At 45.8% G+C, this 27,982-nt stretch overlaps 1 protein-coding gene across 3 annotated transcripts in view; it reads right to left on the bottom strand.

Annotated features, from left to right (window-relative positions):
• LARGE1 (LARGE xylosyl- and glucuronyltransferase 1) overlaps nt 1-27,982 on the bottom strand; it is a 640,944-nt gene that overhangs the window by 562,297 nt on the left and 50,665 nt on the right. The window contains exons 1-2 of one of the 3 annotated variants that reach the window (XM_032139622.2): nt 14,105-14,261; nt 12,725-12,787 (exon numbers count right to left, since the gene is read on the bottom strand). The exons of the other annotated variants lie outside the window; for them this stretch is intronic. The gene's annotated coding sequence lies outside the window, so the exon portion shown is untranslated. Of the gene's footprint in view, nt 1-12,724; nt 12,788-14,104; nt 14,262-27,982 lie in introns of those variants that run through there. 3 annotated transcript variants of the gene reach the window in all.

Raw genomic sequence — 27,982 nt, 5'->3', positions numbered from 1 at the left:
CCCATCTCTACTAAAAATACAAAAAATTAGCTGGGCGTGGTAGTGCATGCCTGTAATCCCAGCTACTCGGGAGGCTGAGGCAGGAAAATCGCCTGACCCCAGGAGACGGAGTTTGCAGTGAGCCAAGATCGCGCCACTGCACTCTAGCCTGAGGGATAGAGCGAGACTCCCTCTCAAAAAAAAATAAATAAATAGAAATAAAAATAAAAAATTAAAGAGGTCTCAACAGACGTAGACAGGGAAATAGTGGATGCAGGAAGATCCAAAATGCATATGGGGGTTTATTCAAACTGTACTCAAACCCTCTAGTGGTCCCACCACCATCCTTTCCAGAGGCCCCACCCCTGCCCCAAGCCCTCCCTGTACCCACAACCTGGTCAAACCTCTACTAAAATGTTACCGATGAAAACAAGCCTTATCCTGCAGGTTTGAGTGCAGTAAAAGAAGTTTAAAGGCCAATGGTCTAAAATGGCCATAAGAGAATATACATACAACTCAGTTCCCACAGTCTGTTCCCGGCGCCCTTCCTCCCACTTCTAGTTTACTCATCTCCTTTCTTTCCTAGGAGGCCAACATAGGAGGATCACCTGAGGTCAGCAGTTCGAGACCAGGCTGCCCAACACGGTAAAACCCCATCTCTACTAAAAACATAAAAAATTAGCTGGGCATGGTGGCAGGAACCTGTAACCCCAGCTACTCAGGAGGCTGAGGCAGGAGAATCGCTTGAACCTGGGAGGCGGAGGTTGCAGTGAGCCGAGATGGCGCCACTGCACTCCAGCCTGGGCGACAAAAGCGAAACTCCGTCTCAAAAAAAAAAGAAAACCCTCCAATTTACAGACAAGACTTGCAACCCTAGATTCTAACTGTGTTCCACAATGTCCCTAACCCGAAAGACAGATACCTCTTGAGGTCTTCCAAGGTTTCTTGGTTTTATTGAGGGCAAATAAAGATGAGAGCAGATAAAAACAAGCATTAAAAATGATTAAGCGTTCAACATACAGGCTTTCTAGCCCAGGAAGAGTCCCAGTGAGACTGTTTGTTTCCCAGATTCAATGTCTTCCTCCTGCTATAATGCTCCCTGGCACAGGGAGTTTAGTCAAGAGCAAGCTGGGAGCTGGGAGCATGCAGTAAGTGCCTCTCCAATGGGGCTCTCCTTTCGGTGCTTTGAACGCAGAAAGTGATTTCAATTTCAGCACAGCTTCCACTTAGGAGGATCAGGCAGCACTGGAAGCTGGAATGCAGGTGACCTATCTTCCTTGGGGCTCCTGTGCAAGAGGTCTAAAGGGTAATGACTGGGGACCGGCATGACTGAAGAGCATAAGAACAGTTGCCATGGGGTCTGGGGATTGGCGACTTGCCTGCCGTGTGAACTTGGGTATATCACCTCCCCTCTGCGTGCTTTGGTTTCCTTGTTTATAAAACAAGAGCGTGGTTTCCAAACTGTTTTTGTTTTTTTTTGTTTTTTTTTTGTTTTTTTTTTTTAGTTTTTTTTTTTTTTTTTTGAGACGGAGTTTGGCTCTTGTTGCCCAGGCTGGAGCACAATGGCGCAATCTCGGCTCACTGCAACCTCTGCCTCCTGGGCTCAAGCGATTCTCCTGCCTCAGCCTCCTGAGTGGCTGGGATTACAGGCATGCACCACCATGCCCGGCTAATGTTGTATTTTTAATAGACGGGGTTTCTCCATGTTGGTTAGGCTGGTCTTGAACTCCTGACCTCGTGATCCACCCGCCTCGGCCTCCCAAAGTGCTGGGATTACAGACGTGAGCTACTGCGCCTGGCCTCAAACTTTTCTTTCTATAAATAACAAGCCCCCTTTTTGTCCCCAACAAAATCTTCCGGGAAATGCAAAGATCTAAGACATACAGGTGATCCATCTGTGATTGAAGTGTATTTACAGGATTCTAAAGTCCCACTTACCTGAGTCTCTCTCCCTTACCTCCTCCAGCCCCTGGGAAACCCAGAATCCTAGAAGTTCATGGAATGATGTTAGGGAACTAGATCATCTTTCTAGCATCACATCAAGTTGAAAAATTCCAGGATGGGACTTATAATGGATTTTATTTATTTACTTATTTATTTTTATTTTTTGAGACAGAGTTTCACTCTTGTTGCCCAGGCTGGAGTGTAATGGCACGATCTCGGCTCACCGCAACCTCTGCCTCCCAGGTTCAGGCAATTCTCCTGCCTCAGCCTCCTGAGTAGCTGAGATTACAGGCATGCGCCACCATGCCCGGCTAATTTTGTATTTTTAGTAGAGACGGGGTTTCTCCATGTTGGTCAGGCTGGTCTCGAACTCCCAACCTCAATCATCTACCCACCTCGGCCTCCCAAGGTGCTGGAATTACAAGTGTGAGCCACCGCGCCTGGACTATAACGGACCTTATAATGCCTATCTTTAGGAAATGGCTAAGAAATAGACTAAATCATTATTTCATTTAACGTTTGTATTATGAAAAATGTTAAAAAAAACATTTAAAAAAAGAGAGTCCCTATATATCTATGACCCAATATCAGTAATTATCAAGTCATGATAATTACAGTCTTGTTTCCTCTCTACCCTACTCATTCCCATGACTCCCTCTCTCCCCACCCCGCGATTACTTTGAAGCAAGTCCCCAATGTACTATCGTCTTGGTCCTAAGGGTTTCAAAATCTTTATTTTTAAATCTCAATTTCATTACCACACTAAGAAAAGAACATTAATTCCTTAACTTCATCTAACATCCACAAGCCACCGGCGCCATCAAATTTTCCCCCTTACAGTTTCCTTGGTGAAGAACAGAGTTGTTTTTCTATAGAGTTTTCCGCTGTCTGAATTTTCATGACAGCATCTCTGTTTGTAATTTAACCTACGTCTCTGCTCTCCGTATATTTCCTGTGACTTCACAGCTAGATCTAGGGTCTTGATCAGATCCAAGTTCCATTGAGAAGCACATGACATCTGGATGTTTCTCTTTTGTGATGCTGGCAACCGTGGATTAAAACACTGACTTTATTAGACTGATTATTTTACAGCGTCTTATCCATCTTCCAAAATGTTTCACGCATACACAAATATAGAACATTAGATATTCACAGTTTTACCCAAACTGCATTCAACTACCATTGTTCTGAAACTTTTCGTTTAATGACACTGGAGTAATAGTTTTTTAAAAAATCATAATTCCATAAGACATGCTTCACATGGTAACAATATTGAGTATAGTTTAGATTCTAACAATTCAGAAGACATTTATTCAGAGTAATGCTTTATACATAGAAGGTGAATAATAAGTCGTTGCTGAATAAATAGCCAGCCCCATTAAATCCAGTCCACTTCTAAGCAGTGGTATACTGTGAACTGACCTGTACAAGGACTCCACCAGATGTACTAAGCGATAGACTCAAGTCTTCTAAAATTCCCCAAACATCTTTCTTCTCTCATTGTAAACTAGAAAAAGCCAAACAGTTCCTGGTTTTCACCATTTCTCACTTTGTGTTGTTTTTGAAACAACTGCCTAAAAACCCAGCATGGCTCCATCTTTTTACTGCCTTAACTCGCTCATTCACGCTTTCTCCTCCCTCCAAATAGCTTAAGTATAAGCCATAGCCCCTGATCAAAAATCAAACCAGTAATTTCTGCCACCCCCACTCATGCTAACTGGTGGTTACAAAAAAAAAAACAAAAACTGACAGCCTGTTTCAACATTGCCAGAGTCTGAGGGACCTCAAAATGATCAATGTCACCATTTTGCTTCATGACTAGGAGCTTATTGTGCGAAAAGCAGCTACTCCCTATAGTCAATTAATAGTTCCATGAAAGAAGCCAGAGACGTGAGCAATCAAAACTAAAATAGGCGGCGTATTTTTTTTGAGTCCTCCGTATTTTTTTTTTCTAGAATGCTGCTGTGAAAGCTCGGAATATAAACAAGTAGGTGCTTATTAGGAAAAGACTAGTTGAAAATCTTGGCCGGGCGAGGTGGCTCACGCCTGTAATTGCAGCACTTTGGGAGGCTGAGGCGGGCGGATCACGAGGTCAGGAGATCGAGACCATCCTGGCTAACACGGTGAAACCCCGTCTCTACTAAAAACACAAAAAAGTTAGCCAGGCGTGGTGGCGGGCACCTGTAGTCCCAGCTACTCTGGAGGCTGAGGCAGGAGAATTGGCGTGAACCCAGGAGGCGGAGCTTGCAGTGAGCCGAGACCGCGCCACTGCACTCCAGCCTGGGCGACAGAGCGAGACTCCGTCTCAAAAAAAAAAAAAAAAAAAAGGAAAATCTTTCGCCCAGCACATCTCAGCCACTGCAACAGTCTTCCTTACCAACATGCTTACATCTAAAGGACTCAGTGTGTGAGAATGAAAACAAGGTGGTGGATAAATGGTTTTTAAACCAGGCTCATGGGCCCTAGGGGTAAGAAAGGGCAGGCACTGAGAGTCTTTGGCCAGCACCTCTATTTCTCTCTCCACCCTCAGTCCTGCAGCCCCGCAGGCCACTGAATGACTCAGAGTAAAAGTCATTCCCTCTAGCACCCACAATAACCTGTCCCCACACCAGGAGCCCACCCCAGCCTGACTCAAATCCTGCCTTACTCAGGAAGGGAAGGAGGGCTCCTCCTGAAGTCACATTGTGACAAAGATGCCCCACGCTCCTTGCACACTGCCAGACACTGGGCCCAGAAACCTCAGTGGTTTCACCAAAGGCATGCCTATCCCCCAATCGAAGATCCCTCATTCTGAATAAACCAGTATTCAGTTAATTACTCAAGACAAATCCCTTCAATGGATCCCAGAGGGCCTCTGAGGCAGAGAGAGGGACCTGGGGTCAGGTCCTTGATCTGTCCCCCTGGGCAAATCACTTTCCTGAGATGCCTCTTTGGGTCTGTAGATTGGAGGGCCATATTCACTATCTCCTAAAGCTTTTAAAGAATTGAAAAGGCTAATTGCACAATAAAGGCAAATTCTTTCTCCTCCACCCCAGCCTGTCCTGCTTCACTCCCTCTGCTTCATTGTTCTTCATGGGTTTACACCCCCTACTTCATCTGCACTCAGTCCCAGAGAACAGTTCTTGGCCTGTCCACTCAGCAGACACCTTCTCTGACACAGGGACTGTGTAGAAAAAGAAGAGCAGGATAAATCCTCTCTGTTCTTGCACCATTTCTGGTCTAGGAATGAGTGTCATCAGTCTCATCAATAGTTAATGCTTTTGCCTCCCAGCGTCACCCCAGGATAAGACGCTGCATCAAAAGAAACCTGTCCCCTCAACTTCAGGTCCAGCAGACACAAAGGCCCACTTCACAGAACATCTCAACCACCTGGGTGTCCTTAGCAAGCTAATGTTTTTTCATCAGTCAATCCCTCTCCACTCCACCTCCCGGCACCCCATCATCTTCACCATAACTTCAACAGTATCCATGTATCTCAGAGGATACGAATGCTACAGGGTGAGGGCAGGAGCTCCGGTCTACTGAAAAAAACTCAAATTAGGACTACATCCTTCAAACGAGAGATGCGATACATTATTAACAGGCAGTACTCACTCATAACCTACTGGGTACTAGACACCAGGCTACGAGTTTCCAACATATTAATACCTTTAGTTCTTTTTTTTTTTTTTTTTTTTTTTTTTGTTTTTTTTTTTTTTTTTTGAGACAGAGTCTCACTCTGTTGTCCAGGCCAGAGTGCAGTGGTGTGATCTTGGCTCATTGCAACCTCCGCCTCCAGGTTCAAGCAATTCTCCTGCCACAGCCTTCCAAGAAGCTGGGATCACAGATGAGCACCACCATGCCCAGCTAATTTTTTTGTATTTTAAATAGAGATGGGGTTTCACCATGTTGGCCAGGCTGGTCTCAAACTCCTGACCTCAGGCGATCCACCCGCCTCTGCCTCCCAAAGTACTAGGATTACAGGCGTGAGCCACTGCGCCCGGACTCCTTTAGTTCTTATTACAATACTAAGGTATAGGTACAGTTGTTATCCCAGTTTTCCATACGAGGAAATACAAAGGGACAGAGAGATTAAAGAAGGAGCCCAGGGTCGGATGGCTGGTAGGGGGTGGGGGTGCAATGATCTGGTTCTGTAGCTTGAGGGCCTTTTCTACAGAAAAGTAAAAGGAAGACCATACTTCTGTTGCAGAAACTGCCAGTGACCACAACCACTCATATTTAAACCCACCAGGAAAAAAGTCCTGTTCACTCTGTGGACTGAGGATCAGAAGATCTCGGGCCACACCCAGGCCCTACCACCAGCAGCAGCAGTAACATGGCCTTCAAACAGGGATTTCACCTCTTCTAACCCCCATTTTCCCATCTAAAAGACAAGTGTTCTAGATAATAGCTCTCATATCCTAGGATTATCTGCAAGGAAACCAGGGAATGGAGTCTTAAGTCTTCCGCATTTGAGGTCAGAAGGACTTAGTTCAACTCTGGCCTGTGAGGCCAGCTGGCTGGTGACTGTGGGTGGGTAATTTAACCTCTATGTTTCCACTTCCTCATTTGCAAAGAAGGATAACAATGAATTTATTGCAAGTACTAAATGAAGCAACACCCACAAATGCTGAATCCAGTGTCCGGCATATAACAAACACCTAATAAATGACAGACAGTCGTATCATTACTATTACCATTATTATTATCAAGATCTGAAATTCCACAGAAGGAAATCTTCCCCTCTTTAATACAGTAGACTTTATAACCTTATTTGGAAGGATAATCTGGCTAACACATTTTCCCATTTAAATCCTTGAACAACCAAGTCTGACTCAGAGTGGAGGGGGATAGGGCAGAGGGCGTAAAGGTAGCAGCTGGATCCTAGGCCCCTCATCTGATGGAGGAAGGGTTTTGCTGGCTCCCCCCTTATTCTAACTCTATCCCTGCCTCTCTCTTATGCCCCTCCCACCACACTCCTGCTCCCAAGACCCTATAAGTAACCTAACTGGTCTTAAAAAAAAGACACCACCTAAGCAAGTCTATAGCTGCTGAATGATAATGACAAGGTTCCTATGGCAACCCTCATTTCTAAAGTTTGGGTGGTGGAAGACAGAGAGGGATCATTTGGCACCTGGCTTAAGGGTGAAACACCTTGAAACTGCATGTGTTTTAATTATCTCCATGATTAGAGCCAGGCCTTACACTTTTCCAGCACAAGACACTTTATAAGGTGTTTCACACAAGTTAACTACCATGTGAGATAAGGAGGAGAGATTACTGACCCTGTTTTTTACAAATGAAAAACCTAACAATTGGACTTGTTAACAGCTCATATGCAGTAAATCCAGGATAAGACCTTGGGTCTCTTGACTCCTAAACAAGCGATTTACTCAACACCCCACTGTGTCTTTCAGCCCTACCTACCTTCTCTCTACCACCCAGCCTTCTGGGCTTTCTCCTTCTCTCAAGTCACTTACTTTGAGGCACACTTACCCAACCTTTGCATTTCTGCCTTCTGTCACATCCTGCTCTGTTTCCACAATTTTCAAGTGACTCAGCTCTCCAATTAAACTGTGTATGCGTCTATTCAATACCATTCAGCTGTAAAATAACCTACACATTTCTACAGTCATGCCTAGAACAAGGTTTTATTCACCAAGCGACTATGCCACCGGCTCCAGTTAAAGACTACCAGGAACATACCTGTGGTCAAACGAAGTTGGGCTCATTGGTTCACTGCAACAAGGTGGACACTACACCAGGCAGAATTTCAGAGATCTCAGCAAGAGGATGTCAGGAGGAGCTCATTATACAATTTGGACTATGTTCAGTGATTTAGGGGTAGGCTCAGGGAAATGTAGTTTTGCTCTGAATTGGGTGCTGTCAACAGGGCAGAAATTTTATGATGACGTAGCTTCCTAATTTTTATATAAGAGGGAGGAGGAACAGAATGAGGCTAAAGCCACAATTGGTAAAGAAGCATTCGTGTGAGCTGAGACTGGGGAATGTTTGGTCATTTTTGTGCCTTGCAGTGATCTTGCTTTTATCTGTGCTCAGTGTTGATGATTGAGTGGTCTTGTTTTTGTCTTGTTCTATCACCAATATAGAGTGACTCCATCACTCTATATTGTATTCTGTGAAACTCTTTATGCCCAAGAAGAGAGCATACAAGGGCCCTAGCTATTAGAGCCAGGCTGGCTCTAAGCAGAGAGCAGCAGAAGGAACTATTCTCTGTAATTTTCTTGACAACTTGTTCCACAAGTCACAATACCTGTTTGTGGTATTTACTTTGTACTTTTTAAAAATAAGACTCATGATGGAGAAGGCTGATGTGAGCCGACGTTGAAAGGTCAGCCCTGGAGCTACAAAAAGAGGCCTCTGAGCTGAGAAACTGAAACCCATGCTCCCAGACCAAGATTTTTTTTTTCCTGCCATCAACTGCGGAAGTAATTAACAGTCACTTTTATTTCAGAATTTGTTTTATATTTAACAAAGCCTCCTGAGCAGCCCTTTATGGCTTCAAGGTGGTCTGGACATAAGATCGATAAAGATTTCGCCCCTTAATTAGGTTATATTCCATTAAAGGTAACATGTGTTTTTTGTTTATAAAAATAAACACAATAAATTTAAAAAACTGTATACAGTCTGTTAGAAAGTGGTAAGTACAATGAAGGCTGGGCACGGTGGCTCACACTTGTAATCCTAGCACTTTCGGAGGCCAAGGTGGGCAGATTGCCTGAGCTCAGGAGTTCGAGACCAGCCTGGGCAACACAACACAGTGAAACCCCGTCTCTACTAAAAATATATATATACAAAAAATTAACCGGGTGTGGCAGTGTATACCTGTAGTCCCAGCTACTTGGGAGGCTGAGGCAGGAGAATTGCTTGAACCTGGGAGGCGGAGGTTACAGTGAGTGGAGATTGCGCCACTGCACTCCAGCGTGGGCAACAGAGCAAGACTCCGTCTCCAAAAAAAAAAAAAGAAAGAAAAGAAAGAAAGTGATAAGTGCTATGAAAATAAATAAAAAACAGAACAGGGTAAAGAGGGTTGGGAATGCCAGGCGAGGTTCACAGCGATCAATGAGGCAGCCAGGCAAGCCCTCTACCATATGAAATTTAAACATGAGAAAGTCTTGATGGAAATGAAGTAGGGGCCCAAACAAAGCCACCAAAGAGAAATTAATCCAAGGAGAAATTAATCCAAAGGGAAATCAGCACCATCGTCTCATTTCAGATATGCGACAACTGAGAACTAGAGAGGTCTAGGAACTTGCACGAGACCACACAATTTGATGATAGAACCAGGTGGAACGTGGGTCTCCAGATTCCCCGCCAAAAGCTTCCTTCCCTACAATGAACAGGATATAAGAGCATTCTGTATAGGATCAAATCCACAGGTAACTCCAGAATCACAGGCAGAAACGGCCGCTGCTTTCCAAGCACACACAGGTTTACAATACCTGCGTGTATCCATGCCAACCTGCAAAGTGTTAACTACCAAATGATCCTGAGAGGTCCAACCTTTAGCCTCATTCGAAACAGGGGAAGAGGAGGAGGCTGTGAGCATTTAAGTCCCTTGTTCAACATTTAAATGGCAAAAGGCAGAGTTTATTTTCAAACCCCAGCTGCATAATTTCATAGCTCTATTATGCAAAACACCACACACCAGTATGATGTTCACAGATATATGTGGCCTACATAACCCTTAATAATACCTACTTCACAGAGAGTTGTGAGGCTTAAATAAGTATGCCCACATATGCCGAAGATAGCAAGGATATGAAAAAGTGCCAGTTCCTTTCCCACATGTGCTGAGTTGGAAACAGCTTGGTGCCAGAGCACGTCCACAAGGACGTGTCTGCCTGTTGTGCCGTCTGCTGGATCCTCAGAACCTGCCTTGGGGCAGGCACTAAATATTCACTGAATGATGGAAAATAGAAGGATGCAAGCTCTTCCTTCTGCTCTTTGTTCTCAATACTCTAGGGATCCCCAAGAACACCTCTCAGTTCAGCTGTGGACAAGAGGAAGCAAATGCGAAAGTGAAACTGCTCTCAGCAGGTCGCAACTGAGTCCCTACTGGGCAGGCTCGTGGCCAGCCAGATGCCCAGACCGGCCATACCAGACAGTCCTTGTAGAGACTGAACAAGATAAATTGCCTATTGTGGATTAAGAAATCTACCAAAGCACTCTAGAATGGATTCCAAGATCCATTTGCATCAAAAACATGAAATCAAATGAGTATCACATTCAAGGACTTGGCATATCACAAAGTCAGAGTTGATCAATGTAATTATAAATGAACTTAAGGGGAAAAAAAAAAAAGAAAGGACCTTGCCCTGGGCATGAAGAGAAGCCATGAAAGGCTGCTTTGTTAAATATAAAACAAATTCTAAAATAAAAGTGACTATTAATTACTTCAGCAGTTGATGGCAGAAAAAAAAATCTTGGTCTGGGACCATCGGTTTCAGTTTCTCAGCTCAGAGACCCCTTTTTATAGCTCCAGGCTGACCTTTCACCATCGGCTCACATCAGCCTTCTCCATCATGAGTCTTATTTTTAAAAAGTACAAGGTAAATCTCCCAGTGTTCTAATCAAGCTCCCTGACTCCCTTGAAGGGTAACCTTCATAGAAAAGAGGCCACTTGATAAACTCCAAAGCAAGTAAAAATAAAACATAATGGAAAAGATAGTCTAATCATCACAGCTAATTACAACAGAAGAGTACATCACTTTTTTCTCCCCAAGTATCTCCAGTTTATTTAAAAAAAAAAAAAAAGGTCCAATTTAGCAAAGACATTCTGTGTTACTGGTCTGAAGAGAAACAGAAGGAATCTTGGGAGATGCAGTTGTGATTTATAAAACCAAAGAGTTAGCTGTTGAAACAGTTATTCATAAATGTATCGGTGACATATGTAAATATATATGATATGCCAACTGGATGCAAGAGCCCGGGGAAGGTGCTGTGGGGTGTCATGTTGCACAGCGAGGCTGTGCCCTTCACAAGCTTATGGCTGATTGCAGCATTACAAAACCCCAGAGGCAGGACCACAAGGCATTCAGCAGAGAGAGAGAGAGCACTTTCCAGCTCAGGAGGCCCGGGTAGTCATTCTGGAGAAGGTGGCGTACAAAGTGGGCCTTAGGCCGGGAGCGGTGGCTCACGCCTGTAATCCCAGCACTTTGGGAGGCCGAGATGGGCGGATCACGAGGTCAGGAGATCGAGACCATCCTGGCTAACATGGTGAAACCCTGTCTCTACTAAAAATACAAAAAAATTAGCCGGGTGTGGTGGCAGGTACCTGCAGTCCCAGCTACTCGGGAGGCTGAGGCAGGAGAATGGCGTGAACCCGGGAGGTGGAGCTTGCAGTGAGCCGAGATCGCACCACCGCACTCCAGCCTGGGCGAGAGAGCGGGACTCCGTCTCAAAAAAAATAAATAAATAAAAATAAAGTGGACCTTGAAGAATGGGTGGGAGGTAGAGGGGTGGAGTGGGAAACTGTCAGAACTGTCAGAACCCTAACCATTTACGAGCCACTCCATGTGCCCCCAACCTGCCCAAAGATCAGGCGAGAGACGTCAGGGCCCATCACGCCTCACCAGGGCTGTGTGGCACAATCCCCAGGACACATGTTTCAGAACCCACGTGCCACACTCCAGCCAAGATGGCAGGAATCAGAATTTCAGGGGCGGGGCTTGGTCCTGTGCTTCTGGGAAAGGCCCTCAAGGAATTTCTGATGAGCAGCCCTCTGCCCCCAGGAACCACAGATTAACACCAGTATCTTAGTTTTCAAAGTGGAGCAAATGAAACTTAGAGTGGGGGGGTTCCTTACTTTTTCATCATCATTCTGATGATTATGTAGTGAATATCAACCTCAGGATACAAAAATTAATAAAGCCCATACCTGCCCTCATTACACATTTTTTGCTCAGTGAGTCCTTACAGCAAAACCATGAAGGACTACTTTCATCTCTTCACATGCCCCCTTTTTATTATGACAAAGAAACTGAAGCTTAAAAGGTTAAGAGAACAGGAATAATAAATGATGGAGTCGGGATCAAGTCTTGGCATCCTGAGACGCACCCCGCACTTCTGTGCTGTTTATTGGAGGCTTACCGGGCACCCAGCCCTACGCTGGCACCTGGGTGATGACTATGCACAACAAATGGTCTCTGATCTCAGTAGGAATAGGGGGTTTAGGGGACAGCAGAAGAGAGCCATCCAAGAGCCAAACTTCCACTGAAAAGATTCCAAAATGTTTCACGTGCAGAATCCAACCAGAGTGAACTGTGGCCATACCCAGACCAGTTCTCAGGGGGCCATGCTCCTCTGGAAATGTTCTCCACCCAGACAACCACATGCCTCTCCACGGAAGAAGGTCAGAACCATTCCTGATGGAACAAGCTGGGTGGGTGGGTGGTGGGTCTAAGCAGTCACTTCCCCCTCAGAGCCTCAGTGAGGTCCGTATGAAGAGGCTGAAATGAAGACTCAAGGTGCAGCTCCTAGGAGTGATAAATAGATCTACTACTGATCATCAGCCAAGAGAGTAAGACACATGGGAAATCCCACCAGAACTGGGAATTAGACACCGTTTCCAGGTCCCTGTGAGGCAGCCACTGTGTCTTCTTTGGTGAAAGAACCAGATTACAGCCCTAAACTAAAGAGGCGGACAACGCCAAGCCCTAGGCTGGTGCTTCTACTTTTAGCCGTGTGAGCCCAGTGAGGTAGCTTACTTCAGCACAGATCTCCCTGCTGAAAAACGGCAACTTGCAAAGGTTTCTGTGAGGATTTAATGCAACAGCTTTGAAAACGCTACACCTCTTACCTGGCTCACGACAGGTGCTCTACAAACGGCTGATGCATCTGAATGTGTTTCTTAATGTAGGTTCTGAAAAATAGACAAGGCCCCTTTAAGGTTAGCTGTCAGATGAACCTGTCTGTCATTATCCTTTTCTGTCTCCCCGCCGCTCCCTAATTTTTGTTTTTCCAAGAGCAAGCAGAAAAAGCTAAAATAACTTATTTTTTCTTTTTTTGAGACAGAGTCTCGCTCTGTTGCCCAGGCTGGAATGCAGTGGCGTGATCTCAGTTCACTGCAACCCCTGCCTTCTGGATTCAAGTGATTCTTGTGCCTCAGTCTCCCCAGTAGCTGGGATTACAGGCTCAGCTAATTTTTGTATTTTTAGTAGAGACGAGGTTTTGCCATGTTAGCCAGACTGGTCTCGAACTCCTGGCCTTAAGGGATCTGCCCTTCTCAGCCTCCCAGAAGTGTTGGGATTATAGCAGTGAACCACCGCGCCCGGCCTAAAAGAACATCTTTAAGTGAAGGTTCATGGGGCAGACAGACTAGTGGCTCTTTTATTCTAAGCTGGAAGCCAAAAGAAACAGACTCCCCTCAAGGGCAGGAGAAAAAAAATCCACTGGGAGCTTTTGATACCCAGACAGCTGGGAAGTCCCAAAGGGCAAGAATTCAATAAATACTCCCACTGGACATGCAACAGCAAGAAACGATGCAATCAGAAAAAGGCCAAGTTAAATTACATGTTCACTTGCAGTAAGTTTTCAAGGAAACATACTAACAAAACACTTACTATTTCTTATAGTTGTTTATCGGTAAATGTTAGTAATTAGTAATTAGTGCTCTCCTAGATAAACAAAATGCCTATTTTAAATAGAAAATGATAATCGAGTGCATCAGAGAGAATCTCTGGCCTATCACACAAGAGATCTCGCCTTTGACACCATAAACCATATTACTGCACACCCAGGGCAGTTATCTGCTTCGGACCTGGGCTTGAGAAAAAATGACTAGCCTCCAGGAAACAACAGATGCTGGAGAGGAAGTGGAGAAATAGGAACGCTTTTACACTGTTGGTGGGAGTGTAAATTAGTTCAACCATTGTGGAAGACAGTGTGGCGATTCCTCAAGGATCTAGAAAATACCATTTGACCCAGCGATCCCATTGTTACCGGGGTTCCTTGCTCAAAGAACTCCCAAGATGGTGGCAGGCCACTTCCAAAATGGCGGCGGGTCGCTTCCAAGATAGTGGCAAGCCTTGTGTTCTCTGACCTGGGGTTCTTGGCCTCACAGATTCCAAGGAATGGAATCTTGGGCCATGCGGTGAGTGTTATAGCTCTATTAGAAACCGTGGGTCACAGAAGAGAACCTGCAGCCCAGTGACTAGTGTTCAACTCGATTAAGACGAACCTGGGCACGTAGCTGTGCAGGAACAATGGCAAGCCTTTAGCCCGATCGGGAGCAGCAATGGGCGCCTCGCTGGATCAGGAGCACAGTGGACACCCTGCCGGATCCAGAGGGATGGAAGTCAGCGGCGGGTCTGTGACTGCGGCAAACAGCAGTGGTGGACAGCGAGCAAAAGCTCAGCTCGAGCCATAACAAACAGAGACCAGAAGAGAGTGCGATTGCAAGATTTAACGGAGTGAAAATAGAGCTCCCATACAAAGGGAGGGGACCCAAAGAGGGTAGCCGTTGCTAGCTCGAATGCCTGGGTTTATATCCCAATCATTGTCCTTCCTGCTGTGCTCTCAGGCGACAGATGACTGGCTAGTTCTTTACTTCCTGTTTTTGCCTAATTAGCATTTTAGTGAGCTCTCTTTACTACCTGATTGGTTGGGTGTGAGCTAAGATGCAAGCCCCGTGTTTAAAAGTGGATGCGGTCACCTTCCCACCTAGGCTTAGGGATTCTTAGTTGGCCTAGGAAATCCAGCTAGTCCTGTCTCTCACCATTACTGGGTACATACCCAAAGGGTTATAAATTATTCTACTATAAAGACACATGCACACGTATGTTTCTTGCAGCACTATTCACAATAGCAAAGACTTGGAACCAATCCAAATGCCAATGATAAACTAGATAAAGAAAATGTGGCACATATACACCACAGAATACTATGCAGCCATAAAAAAGGATGAGTTCATGTCTTTTGCAGGGACATGGGTGAAGCTGGAAACCATCATCCTCAGCAAACTAACACAAGATCAGAAAACCAAACACCGCATCTTCTCACTCATAGGTGGGAGTTGAACAATGAGAACACATGGACACAGGGAGGGGAACATCACACACTGGGGCCTGTGGGGGGTGGGGGGCTAGGGGAGGGATAACATTAGGACAAATACCTAATGTAGATGATGGGTTGATGGGAGCAGCAAACCACCATGGCACATGTATACCTATGTAACAAAACTGCACGTTCTGCACATGTACCCCAGAACTTAAAGTATAATTAAAAAAAATAAAAAATGACTACCCCCAAGGGAGCTCACCTTATAAGTGCAAACCTGTATCATGATAATAATGTTGTATTACTGTACTTCCTAATTTCAGAATGACATCTCATCATAGTCATTTTTAAAAGATGGAAACAAACACACGAGCTTTGGGAAAAGGTTCAGCAGATGAAGAAATGACACTAGGAAAATAATGGGCACCCAACAGATACAAACAAAAAGCCTTCACCTTACATTGTGGCCTCTGGCGGTATAAACTGGGTCCCCACCAGGCTTCTGGAAGAAGTGCTGTCTGAGTAGGGACTCAGAAAATAAAAGGGAGTTTTCAACAGGCCCAAAGCAGTTTCAGGCTTAACAAAGGCCACATTAGTATAAAATTCTTCTCCACTCCTAAAGCTGGAGGATCCTTGGAAGTAAAAAACAGTCAGAAGTCAGGTATCAAACAGAGACTGGGGCTTAAATCCAGGTATGCTTTCTTGGTCTTGAGTGATTAACAAAATCAACAAAATGTGGTCAAGAGCTGGAAGCAACCCATTATGATATGTATGGTTCATCAAAGACGTGTCCAGCAACAGATAAACGGGCAAACCAAGGTGCTATGTGGCACATACATACAGAGAAGGAAATATCATTGACACGCTACACGTGATGTAAACTTTGAAGACCTCATGCTAAGTGAAATACACCAGTCACAAAACAACAAATACTGTATCATTCCACTCATATAAAGTACCTGGAGGACTCAAACCCATAGAGAATGCTGCTTGCCAGGGGCTGGGAGGAGGGGAGAATAGGGAGTTCTTGTTCAAAGGATGCACAATTTCAGTTCTGCAAGATCCAAACAGTTCTGGAGATTGGCTGCATGACAACAATGTGAAGATACTTAACACTACTGAACTGTCCACCCAAAAATAGTTTTAAGATGGTCAATCTTATGTGTATTTTACAATTAAAAAATTTTAAATTTTTTGTTAAATTAAAAAAAAAATTTTTTTGTACAGACAGGGTCTCACTATGTTGCCCAGACTGGTCTTGAACTCCTGGACTCAAGTGATCCTACTTCTTCGGCTTCCCAAAGTGTTAGGATTACAGGCGTGAGCCACAATGCCTGGCCTTTTTTGAATTTTTTAAATCAAGAAGCTGATACTTAACCCCAGGGCTTGAAATAAGACTTAAATAAAATAATGTACACAGTCTAACTCATAGCACCTGGCATACCATAGATGTTCAAATAAATATTTGTTTCTCCCACTGTCTTTGTTTTCAGAATATGAAATAAAGTTGTGGCCCGAGAAGTTAAGTGCCTGGAGGAGCAAACCTAGTGGTTCGGAACTCCAGAGTCACAGTGTCCTGGCTCTACACTGGATTCTCTACTCAGCAGCAAGCATGGCCTGAGGAAAGTGACCCAGACTCTCTGACACTCAGCATCCTGAGCTGTGAAGATGGTGGTGGGATCAGCACCTCAGAGGGGGCTCTTCTGAGGATGGGCGTGCAACCGTGATCAGGAGAATGCCTGGCCCACAAAACATGACTTCAGCGCTCACCAGGGCAAAGCGGGGGCAAGACCAACACGTGCAAACTACCAGGCCACTACCCTGACCCTCCTGGGCCAGTCCCCCACTCCAGCTGCCCATAACAACTAGAATGGTGCATCTGCCCGCAAGCAGGAATCAGCACGGGGAACACCGTGCGCACAGCCAGCCTGAGGCCTTTCTGATGACCTACTGCACTGCCACCACAGCCGCGACCCTCGCCCCTACATCCATGCACCCTCAGCAAGGTCTTTGGAGTGTGAAGCCTGCACTCCTGGGCACTGTCCCTAGAGAGATTTAATCCCTGAATCTCAGGGTAGGCAAGGCTCCCTTAGGCTGAGAGTGGGTAAGGAAGTGGTATCGCCCAGGCAGCCTCTGCCTCGAATACCTCTCTTCTTCCTCCTTTTCTTCCATCGCCCTTATTCCCATCTGTGCAGCAAGGGAAAGGTCAGTAAGCACAGCCCCATCTTGGTATTCTCTCCAAAGCTCCACGTTAAAGGAAAACTGACATCTGCAAGGAGATAACAGCTAACTCGTTTTTCCCTCCGTTAACTTGGTGGCCGAGTGCAGCCACCACCTGGACTAAGCACGCCAGCCTTTGCTAACACCCATTCTGCAAAAGGACCATGCACTGCAACTCGGCTAGCTGTTCCTCACTCCCACTCCTCACCCACCTACACACACACACACACACCCTTAGCCTACAATTAACAGCAACAAGAAGAAATCATAACAGCAAATGGTAGCATATTGCCATAGAACAAGCCATGGAATTTGCACAAGATCCCTTGGACAAGCAATTAACCTCACTAAGCCTCAGGCTCCTCACCCACAGAATGGCCATGCAGACACGCCTGGCCTCTCCATGTTGCCATGAGGATCCTTGACTGTCAAATCTGGAGAACTCTCCTACGCAGCATTTGGTGCCACTCCTCAGTCCTGCCCCCCAGCACTTCACGCCAGCCCCAGGAGCTCTTGCACCCGCAAATAAATGCTTTCACTGGGTTTATGCAACTCACTTCTGCTCACCACCCTTCGGCCAGAAAGAGCCACATGGCCCTAGAAAGGGGCAGGGAAGGTGACCATTCCTATGTCCTCAGTAGAAGAGAAGTAGATTTTGGGAACTAGATGTTCCTTTTTTTTTTTTTTTTTTTGAGACAAGGTCTCACTCTGTCACCCAGGCTGGAGTGGCATGATCTTGGCTCACTGAAACCTCTGTCTCCTGGGTTCAAGCAATTCTCATGCCTCAGCCTCCCGAGTAGCTGGGATTACAGGCACGCACCACCATGGCCGGTTCATGTTTTTGTATTTTTAGTAGAAAGAGGGTCTCACCATGTTGGCCAGGCTGGTCTCGAACTCCTGACCTCAAATGATCCACCTGCCTCAGCTTCCCAAAGTGCTGGGATTACAGGCGTGAGCCACCGTGCCCAGCGGGAACCAGATGTTTCTAACACAGACACATCCTCTGTCCTCGAGAGCTCACGGCAAGTGGTGAAGACAAGCTACACAAACCGCTAAGAAGAAAACATCATGGAAAAGGCTGCCAAAGATCCTGTAAGCTGCCATGGGAGCAAAGGAAGACTCTATTCACCCCACCTGGGAGCCTTCGACAGAGGTGTGTATGTCATCAGGGAAGGCTTCCTGGGGGAGGTTGTATCTGAACATCTTGAACAATACAGGCGATCTTCTCAGGGAAGAGGACTGATGGCAGTCACTGAGCAGAGAGGCTCCTGGCCTTGAACAACACTGCAATTTCGTCTTTTCCAGTGTTGAGGCCTGGGCTCCTTCATAACTGTATCATAAACCCACTCCGAGTGGGTGTAACTGACACTGTGACCGCCAGGGCAGAATCACCAGGAACACAGGAAGCTGAGGACCAGCCAGACACCTGGGTCCCAGGAGAAACAGCGTGGGGACACAGAGGCCAGACAGGCCTGGGTTCAAATCCCAGCTCTGTCACGTGTCCTCGGGGGCCACTGTGACGTTAGTTTGTAGGCTTGGTGTTATAAAACATAAACTCATTTTGTGAGAGCTGTGTTTTCATTGACCTAACAAATCAATTAACAAAAAAGGGGCAGTCCACAGTCAAAATTTTTACCAGAGGTAAAAACAGTCAAAACAATATTGATGATTGATGTTCCTACTATACCTATATATTAGTATCTATCAGAGGTAGCACGCACCGAGTCCTCACCAAGGGCCTGGCCAATCTCTAGTCTATTATTATTATTATTATTGTTATTAGTATACTCTTCCACAGATGAGAAAATTGAGGCACAGAAGTCAATGAAGCTGTCCCAGAGCATAGGAATGTGTTGCAGAAAGCGGTTTGCCTCCGTACTGAGCCTCAGCAGGGAACTCACCGTTCCCACTTCTCACACGGCACCGTGGCAGACAGGAACACGGGAGCCGACAGTTTAGGCTTCAAGTCTCAGCTCTGCCACTCAGTCACTCTTTGATCTTGGGCGTGCCACCTCTGCAAGCCTCACTTCCCTCATTTCTGAAATGGAGGTTAATCCAACCTCATCAGGTAATTGAGGCAAAGCTCTTGCCACGGAGAAGCACTCAATAATGCTGTTGTCTTTATTTCCTTTAGCAGTCAAGAGGATGGGGGTCCCTGCCCTCTTGCTTGCCCAACAGTCCTGCCTCACGATGAGGCAAGGGGATGGCTGACAATGCCTGGACAATCCCATCCCCATTTCTAGGAGACCTTGTAAGTTCAGGTAAACTTTCTTAGAAATATAAAGGAGGAGCCAGGCCCAGTGGCTCACGCCTGTAATCCCAACACTTTGGGAGGCCGAGGCGGGCGGATCACAAGGTCAGGAGTGCGAGACCAGCCTGACCAACATGGTGAAACCCCGTCTCTACTAAAAGAAAAAAAAAAAAAAAAGCAAAAATTAGCCGGACATGGTGACACATGCCTGTAATCCCAGTTACTCAGGAGGCTGAAGCAGGAGAATCACTTGAACCCAGGAGGCAGAGGTTGCAGTGAGCCGCCATTGCACCATTGCACTCCAGCCTGGATGACAGGGCGAGACTCTGTCTCAAAAAAAAAAAAAAAAAAAAAAAAAGAAAGGAGATAGGAGTACTTTTATTTTCAAAAAATTGAAAATCATGGTTCCTGAACTGGAAGACACTAAAAGTAACCCAGGGTTTTGAGGAGGCCAATGTCTGGGGCCTGCTCCCACTGGACTGCAGTCTCACTTAAAGGCAAAGTCATTATGTGGCATCCCACATCTGTTAATCTGGCCTAACTAATGCCTCCCATGTTTCCAGGTGAACGTGAGGCATATGGAGCTATGACAAGCATCACAGAAGTTCCATCTCCAGTAAGGGGTGCAGCTCCCCTTTCTTCTTCCATTGCCTGGCAATGGTTTGCACAGAACCTACCAGGCAGGTAGAGTCTTGACCTGACAGAGACAGGAGGAAGTTGAGAGGTAGGGAAGGTCAAGAAAACCCTTCAGACCACTGATGACTATGAAGTTCCTTGTAGGTTTAAGGGGCTCTCATTTACTTCAATAATCCTGGAGGCCCCATCAGTGCCTACCATGGAGCTAGGACCCAGCAAAGGCATGGAGGCCCCTATGTTCAGGAAGGTTATTTACAATAAAGATGCAATAAAGTGCTATGCTGATATAAATAAGTAGCCCAAAGCACAATACAGATACTAAGTACATGCATGATAAAGACAAGAAGGGAACTTAAGAAACCAATGCTGGCTTCGTGTTGCTGGGGAAAGCTACATAGGCAAGGTGCAGGTGGCCTTGGAGTGGAGAGCACCTAAGTCTTCTTCCTTTACTTGTTTCAAAAATGCATGCTTCCGTACATTTTACCAGGCAAGACTGTAAGCTCCTTGAGGGTAGGGATGGTGCCCTGTTTACCACACTATCCCCAACACCATGCATAGGATAGAGATTCAAATGCTGGACTGATGGATGGACAAATGGATAGATGCGCAGATGGATAGTCAGGGCTGCATCACTGCCTTGAGACATCAGCAGAAGACACGTAGATTTAAGTGGCTTTCCCCAGAGGCCCATGGCCACATTTTCCCTGTTCCTACTTTCAGAATCTACAGCACTTTTAGCCCACAGTCCCTGGGTTTCACAATCACTGCCTATATTTGGACTGTACCCCTGATGTGGCCTTATCCTGCAGGCCTCTCTCTCTCACTCACTCTCTCACATGTCTCTCTCGATCACCTTTAACCCACTTCTGCTCCTGACCGGAATCCCTGGCCCGCCCCCAGGTTAGTTCGCAGTTTCTGAAAGAGCCACAGCCATGGGTGTCAGGCCCAGCCCAGCAGACAGAACACGTTTGGATGCACTGTTATCATAAAGTACTGCTGACCTCTACTGTGGAACAGAATTCAGTGACCTCTGCTTCCACGTCTGTGCAGGACAAGCTCCCTCTGCTTTTGCTCCATAGCCCGAAGTCTAGCCCAGAACCTACTCCCCTTCACCCATCTTCAAGAAGGGAAGGCACAGCTGGGAGCCGTAAAATGCCACTATACCCACAAGCTGCAACCATTTGTTCCCTCCAGCAAGACTGCAGGTAATTTCAGCCGGACCTTCTCTTCTTCTCACTCTGACCTCGAAGTAGATTTTCTTTCATCTGTTTGTTCTCACAACAGAACATCCTGGTAGGGAATATTGGAGTCTTTTCCTTTTCAAAGTGACATTGACACAACTCCACTTTGTGCAAATAAATGTTTTCAACCTAAATGAGTCATTTGGTGGGAACAGTGAGTTCGCAAGCCTGCATATAGGTTGACCCCTTTACCAAGGAGGGTGGTGGGTAGCATTGTGTTTGGGGCTGACAAATATTATGAACAATGAGATCTTTTCCATGGTGATATCCATTGCTGTACGCAGGGAAAATAAGGAGAAAAATAGGGTGATAGTTGAAAACTCCGGGCCAGGCAGAATTCATCTTTGGGGAGAATCCAGCTACACTAGTATCTTGCTATAAAATCTTGAGAGTAAAGGAGGTATTTAACTTCTGACTCTTGTTAATTCATTTGTGGTTGTCAGGATTAACTTGAATCATTTACTACATGTAAAACATTTGAAAAATACTCAGTATATAGTAAGCATTCAATGTTAGATGTTATTCTTTCTTTTTTTTTTTTTTTTTTTTTTTTTAAGGCAGGTTCTCACTGTGTCATCCAGGCTGGAGTCCAGTGGCATGATCTGAGTTTACTGCAACCTCTGCCTCCCAGGCTCAAGAAATCCTCCCATCTCAGCCTCCCAAGTAGCTGGGACTACAGATGCACACCACCATCCCCAGCTAATTTTTGTAATTTTAGTAGAGATAGGGTTTCCCATGTTGCCCAGGCTGGTCTCCAACTCCTGGGCTCAAGCAATCCTCCTGCCTCAGCCTCTGGCCTCAGCTCTGGGTGGGCCCAGAGTTAACTACCCCATGGTGGATGGATGTGGCCAACTCAGCTGTTGCCAGGTGACACTCATAAATGATCATAAAGCAATCTGCCTCAGCCTCCCAAAGTGCTGGGATTACAGACATGAGCCACTGCACCCAGCCTGTTTTTGTTCTTTACAGACAGCATATAGGGGGCTGTTTTGCCCAGTATGGGAGTCACAACCCACATGTGCCTATTTAAATGTAATTAAAAACAAACAAAATTAAAAATTCAGTTCCTCAGTTGCACTAGCCACCTTTCAAGTACTCAGTAACTACCCATGTCTAGTGGTGACTACATCGGATGGTGCAGATGGAGAGCAGTTCCATCCTGCAGAAGGTTCTATAGGGACAGTGCTGATATGGAGGTGAAGGAGTGGCTTGAAGCTTGAGGGTCTGTGTGACCTTGAGCGAGTTACTTCACCTCTCTGTGCCTCATTTCCTCATTTGTAAAATGGGGATAATGTAGCTACATTATTCAGTCATAATAAGGATTGTCTGCTCTGGAAGCACTCACAATAATGCTTATGATAATGGTAAACACTCACCAGATGGAGCCCTAGAATGGAGGACAGACACCCTTATGGTGCACGGTGGATTGCTGCGAGGATTAGAAAGATTTTTATAGAAAGCACCTCCCACAGGCCCAAACATAGCAGACACTCAGTCCATTCACTTTTTTTTTTCAATACATGTTCACAGAGCACCTACTATGGGCTAGGCATTCTTCTAGGCACCAAAGACATAGAAAAGAACAAAGGCCTTGCCCTCATGGAGCTTACAGTCTCACTAAAGGCAGTGATTATTGCTTATGCTAACAGGAACACCAACATGTCAGCATATTACATATTTTCAGCAATGAAAAAGAAATGCCAACCACAAAGCTACCCACAAAGGTGGCATCTGACAAAAAGGGCTCTAATGAATGAATGGATGGATGGACAGATGAATGAATGAGGGTGTGAGGAGGAGGCTCAATAATGCACAAGCAATGAACTGGGCTCTGGGTGGGCCCAGAGTTAATTACCCCACGGTGGATGGATGTGGCTAACTCAGCTGTTGCCAGGTGACACTCATAAATGATCATAAAGCAGTCTGTAAACAGTGTTACGTATAAAACCTTAAATCATCATGAACAGGAATCTTAAGATCCAAATGCCTGGGATAAACATGGCCTTTGCACACATGCCCTCTGCCTTCTATTCTGGACTCTGCTCTGACTCATCCTGTGGGCTGGGGCTGTTCACTCAGCGGAGGGACCAAACAGCATTTCACTGGGCCTGGACAAATGAAACTCCCTAAGAGGGAGGTGTCCCACTGCCCAGAAAACCCCTCCCCAGCCCTCGGACTCACCTGCCGGCCTGAGCAACGTGCCTTCTAGCGCTGGTTCTATTATTCACGGCAAGGGGCTTTCCCAGGAGGCAGCAAGTGGCACTATGCTGCCTGCGTTTCTATTTCCAAAATCTGAAAGCTCTATTTCATAGGTTTGCAGCTCCCTGACAGCTAAATGTCATGGGATGGAGCCACGTTGAATCACTGGATCTACTTCTCACCAGCAGGCTGGGCCTCAGAAAGTTATTTCAAGTCCTGTAGTCCCGATCGCTCCTTTTTTGTTTAGTAAGTAAAAATAGTGCATGCTTCACAACGTTGTTAGTAGGATTACATGAGGGAACTTAAATAAAGTGCCCAAGTCTTTGGTAGGACCTAGCTCATGTCCTATCTAGAACACCAAGATGGCTAAACAAAAAGAGGAGAGGCAGCTCAAGTACCAGTGCAGTCACTATCTATTGGGGCCACCTGGTCTACCTGTGTCTTGCCCAATTCCTTCCTCATTCAAAAGGACAGGGCCAAACCGGATCCAGGCAGCCTACCCTGTAATCTCTTGCAGTGGACTACCCGCTCCATTTTCCCACAACCATGGTGCATTTCATCCTGCTGAAAAGAATACAAAGCATATGGAAATTCAGTGCAAGAATTCATACCAGCAACCTCGTCCATCTGCATAAGACTTAGTTCCAAATGGTGACAACAGGCCCTTTGCTCATTACAGGTCTCACGTGTGCACGGGTGTGTGGGAACAGCACCCTGTAATCCATGGGACTGAGAGGGAACTACCACGGCCCACCTCGTTGGAAGCAGAAACACCTGAGAAATGCCAGGTTTGGAACGCTAGTTGTATGTGGTTTTTATACATGTACTAAAATAAAGAGCCAAGTTTTAATGTAAAAATGCCTGTCTTGAATACCACACTTCAAGACGAGATGATGTCTAAGGGTCTTCCTGTGTCTGATCTACAAGGATTCCTGCTAGGAGTTCACCTGGTGGGGAGGACAGGGCTGAAATGAGGTTAGGTGATGCTCCCCACGTGGCCTAAAACTATTACTATCCCTCACTTCTCCCCTTACCATCCCAGCCAGCATCTGCCACACCATGACCTCCTCTTGCCCATGGCCCTCCCTAACATGTCCTTAATTGAATTACAGGCAATTTCCACTCCCCTAACCAGGCAGATTCCTCCCATCAAAAATGTTTCTGTGCCTCTTATTAAAAACTGCTTCATTTGATGTCCCTTTCTAGTGATTGCTCACGCCCTGGTTTGGTCAACCGGAAATCACCTATCATGTCAAATCCCAATTCATCATGCATTTTCTGTATGTCTACCCCATGGCAGGCACAGCACACAGACTCGACAATGACCACGGCTGACCTTGAGGGGCTCAAAACTAAATGGAAGGGGGGTTGCAAGGTACACGGATTCACAGCAAAATGAAATGGGCAGCCACTAGTACTTCAACAGAATTCTAAGATGCCAGGTGCTCAGGGCAGGACTGGCTGATTCCGAACGTGGGGATGTGGAAAGAAGGGCCATGAACGAGGCTCCAAAAATGAGCAGAATGTAGACAGGGAGAGCGAAAGGGGGAAAGAAGGGAGACCCTGTCATTGGAAAATCCAACTTTCTGATCAATGCTCATCATTCTGGCCCTCTCTTACCTTGGAGCCAGCCCCTTTGGATCCACTTAAGATGGCATCCTCCTCTTGTCTGTCATTTGGCTACTCCCTGCTTGATCTGACCCCCGCAGGCCTACTCACCTTCCCTACTCCCCAGGCCCTGACCCAAAACAACACTCTCAGAGTTGGCATTAAGTGTGGCAAGGCTAAAATTAGGACTGTTTCCATAGATATCTAGACTTCTCTGTAGCAAATGTGTTCAGCTCCCTCCCAAGTGGAAAAAAAAATGTATTTTCCATTCTGACTGCAAAGCAACCCAGGGGTCTGGAAAATCGAAGCCTCCTCATATCTGGACGTGCCTCTGAGCTTCCCAACCCCATGGGAAGAAAAAGAGGAGCCCCGTCGGGTCTTTGCAGTGGTTTGCAGGGGAACTACAAAAGCCATTTGTCCTCATTGGACGAGAAAACACCAGGCAGAAAAGGAGGGGTAGCAACTGTGGGAAACACTCGCGTGTCCAGACCACCAGCACATACGTGTGTACCCTCATGTCATCCATGTCATCCTGGGAAGGGGGTCCCTTCTGGGAGGTGGTTCTCCTTTCTCCCCATTTCAGAGATGAGGCAATGCAGACCAGGAAAGCTATACAATTCAGTGTCGCTGGAAGACGAGCCACATCACGGTGAAAAGATGGGAAACGGAAACTCAAAGATGTTCGGAGAACTGCCCAAAGCCACCCCACAAAGGGCCGTCATCAGGAGGATGGGGAAGCAACAACAGACACCGCTGAGGTAGAAGGCACTGTTTTGTTCTAGGTTCTGGGTTCAATACTTCATGTGCAGTCTCACATTTCACCCTAGTTATGAGCTGAATTGTGTATCCCCCAGAAGATGTGTTGAAGTCCTAACCCCACTCAGAATGTGACCTTATTTGGAAACAAGTTCATTGCAGATATAATTCAGTTAAGATGAGGTCAAACTGGAGAAGGGTGGGCCCTTAACCCAGTCTGACTGGTGTCTTTATAAGATGATGGCCATGTGATGAGACACACAGAGCTCCAGTGATGACAGGGGCTTAGAGGGATGCATCTACCAGCGAGAGTGCCAAAGAGAAGCTAGGCAGAGGCCAGGAAGGACACAGTTTCAGAGAGCATGGCCTTGCCAACACAACTCTGGTCTCTGGAATCGAGAGACATTATTGTCTCATTTCTGTTGTTTTGAGCCATCCAGTTTGTTATGGCAGCCTTCGGAAACTAATACAGTCCTCACCACAATTCTATGAAGACAGGTACTCACACAGTTGGGTTTTACACATGAAGTCATTAAATCTTCATTAACAACAAATACCAGTGACAGGTATCAACATGGTACCAAGTGCTTTACAGGCAAACTCATTTTATTCCCACAACAACCCTAACCCCACAACATCCCCATGACTGTCTGTTGTTGTTGTTGTTGTTGTTGTTGTTTGAGACAGTCTCGCTCTGTTGCCCAGGCTGGAGTACAGTGACGCAATCTCGGCTCACTGTAACCTCTGCCTCCCGGGTTCCAGCTATTCTCCTGCCTCAACCTCCTGAGTAGCTGGGATTACAGGTGTGTACCACCATACCCGGCAAATTTTCGTATTTTTAGTACAGACAGGGTTTGCCCATGTTGACCAGGCTGTCTTGAACTCCTGACCTCAGGTGATCCACCCACCTTGGCCTCCCAAAGTGCTAGGATTACAGGCATGAGCCACTGCGCCCGGCCTGTCCCATTTTAAAGGAGGGAAAACTGAGGCATACAGAGATTAAATCATTTGCATAAGGGCACAAGGCTTGTATGTGGTAGAATGTGGATTCAAACCCAGATCCAGAATCTGTGCTCTGACCCACTATAACCAGAACAGTGTCTGATCTAGAATTGAACTCAGAAGGTCTGGTGACACAGCCCACATCCCTAGCCTCTTTTAAAACTTTGTATTCCACCTGCTAATAGAATGCTCTGCACTCAGAAGCACCTTAAAACATTTATTTCATGGCACAAACAAATTAATTAGATGGGCAGTGGTTTCCATACATCCCATTAGCTCAAATTAAAGTATATTTATATTCATTTTAAGGCTGACCAGGTCTATAGCAGCAACAGAAATCAGAATAGGAATATCTGGGGTGTCTAGAGTACAAAGCACGCAGAGTAAAATCAAGCTCCTGTCTTACAAAGCTTTTATGTGCTAGATCATTTCAGTAAGCATTTAATGAGCACATATTGTGTGACAGCACTGTGTCAGGTAAGGGGGATACAAAAGACACAGACTCAGCCTGGCAGGTGCTCCATCTGGAAGGACAGGGAAATGGCCAAATTACCATATATCCAGGTAAGTACCAGGATTGAAGTCGGAACAGAGATGCTATTAGAGGACAGAAGAGTGGTATCCAAATCTGCCCAGGTAAATAGCAGATGGCTTTAGAGCATCTGGTACCAGACCTTTACCTTTAATTTCAAGCTTCTTATTTTAAGGCTAATCTAAACACCACTACTACCAACCTCCTTCCCCTGTGGGCACATAAGCGCGCACATATACACACACACCTCTGTCTTCCTTCATTCTCTTTTTTCTTTCTCTCTGCAACTTTTCACTGAAACACTTGATTTTTTCACTGCATGAACCACACTGGTGACCTACAGAACAAATGGCAATATTCAGCTAATGATTACTAATCCATAATGAAGTAAATAAAGTTAACTGATGACCTTCAGAAAAAAAAATTTAAGGTTGGAGCCCTGAAGAACTAAAGTTCATAGCTAACTAGCAATGGTCATTAGTGTTACTTGATCTAAACAGTCTCAGCACCAGGAAGTCAAGTCTATTTCTAAATCAGCAAAAAAAAAAAAGAAAAGAAAAAAGAAAACAATATTGGTGAAAGGAATGAGGAACTAGGGTGGCAGGAGGTGAGAGT

The sequence above is a fragment of the Hylobates moloch genome, unplaced genomic scaffold (genome assembly GCF_009828535.3).
Source record: "Hylobates moloch isolate HMO894 unplaced genomic scaffold, HMol_V3 SCAFFOLD_19, whole genome shotgun sequence".
In the NCBI taxonomy this organism is placed as follows: Eukaryota; Metazoa; Chordata; class Mammalia; order Primates; family Hylobatidae; genus Hylobates; species Hylobates moloch.
The sequence above is the reverse complement of the archived record's forward strand: the minus strand, read 5'-3'. Positions and strand labels throughout refer to the sequence as shown.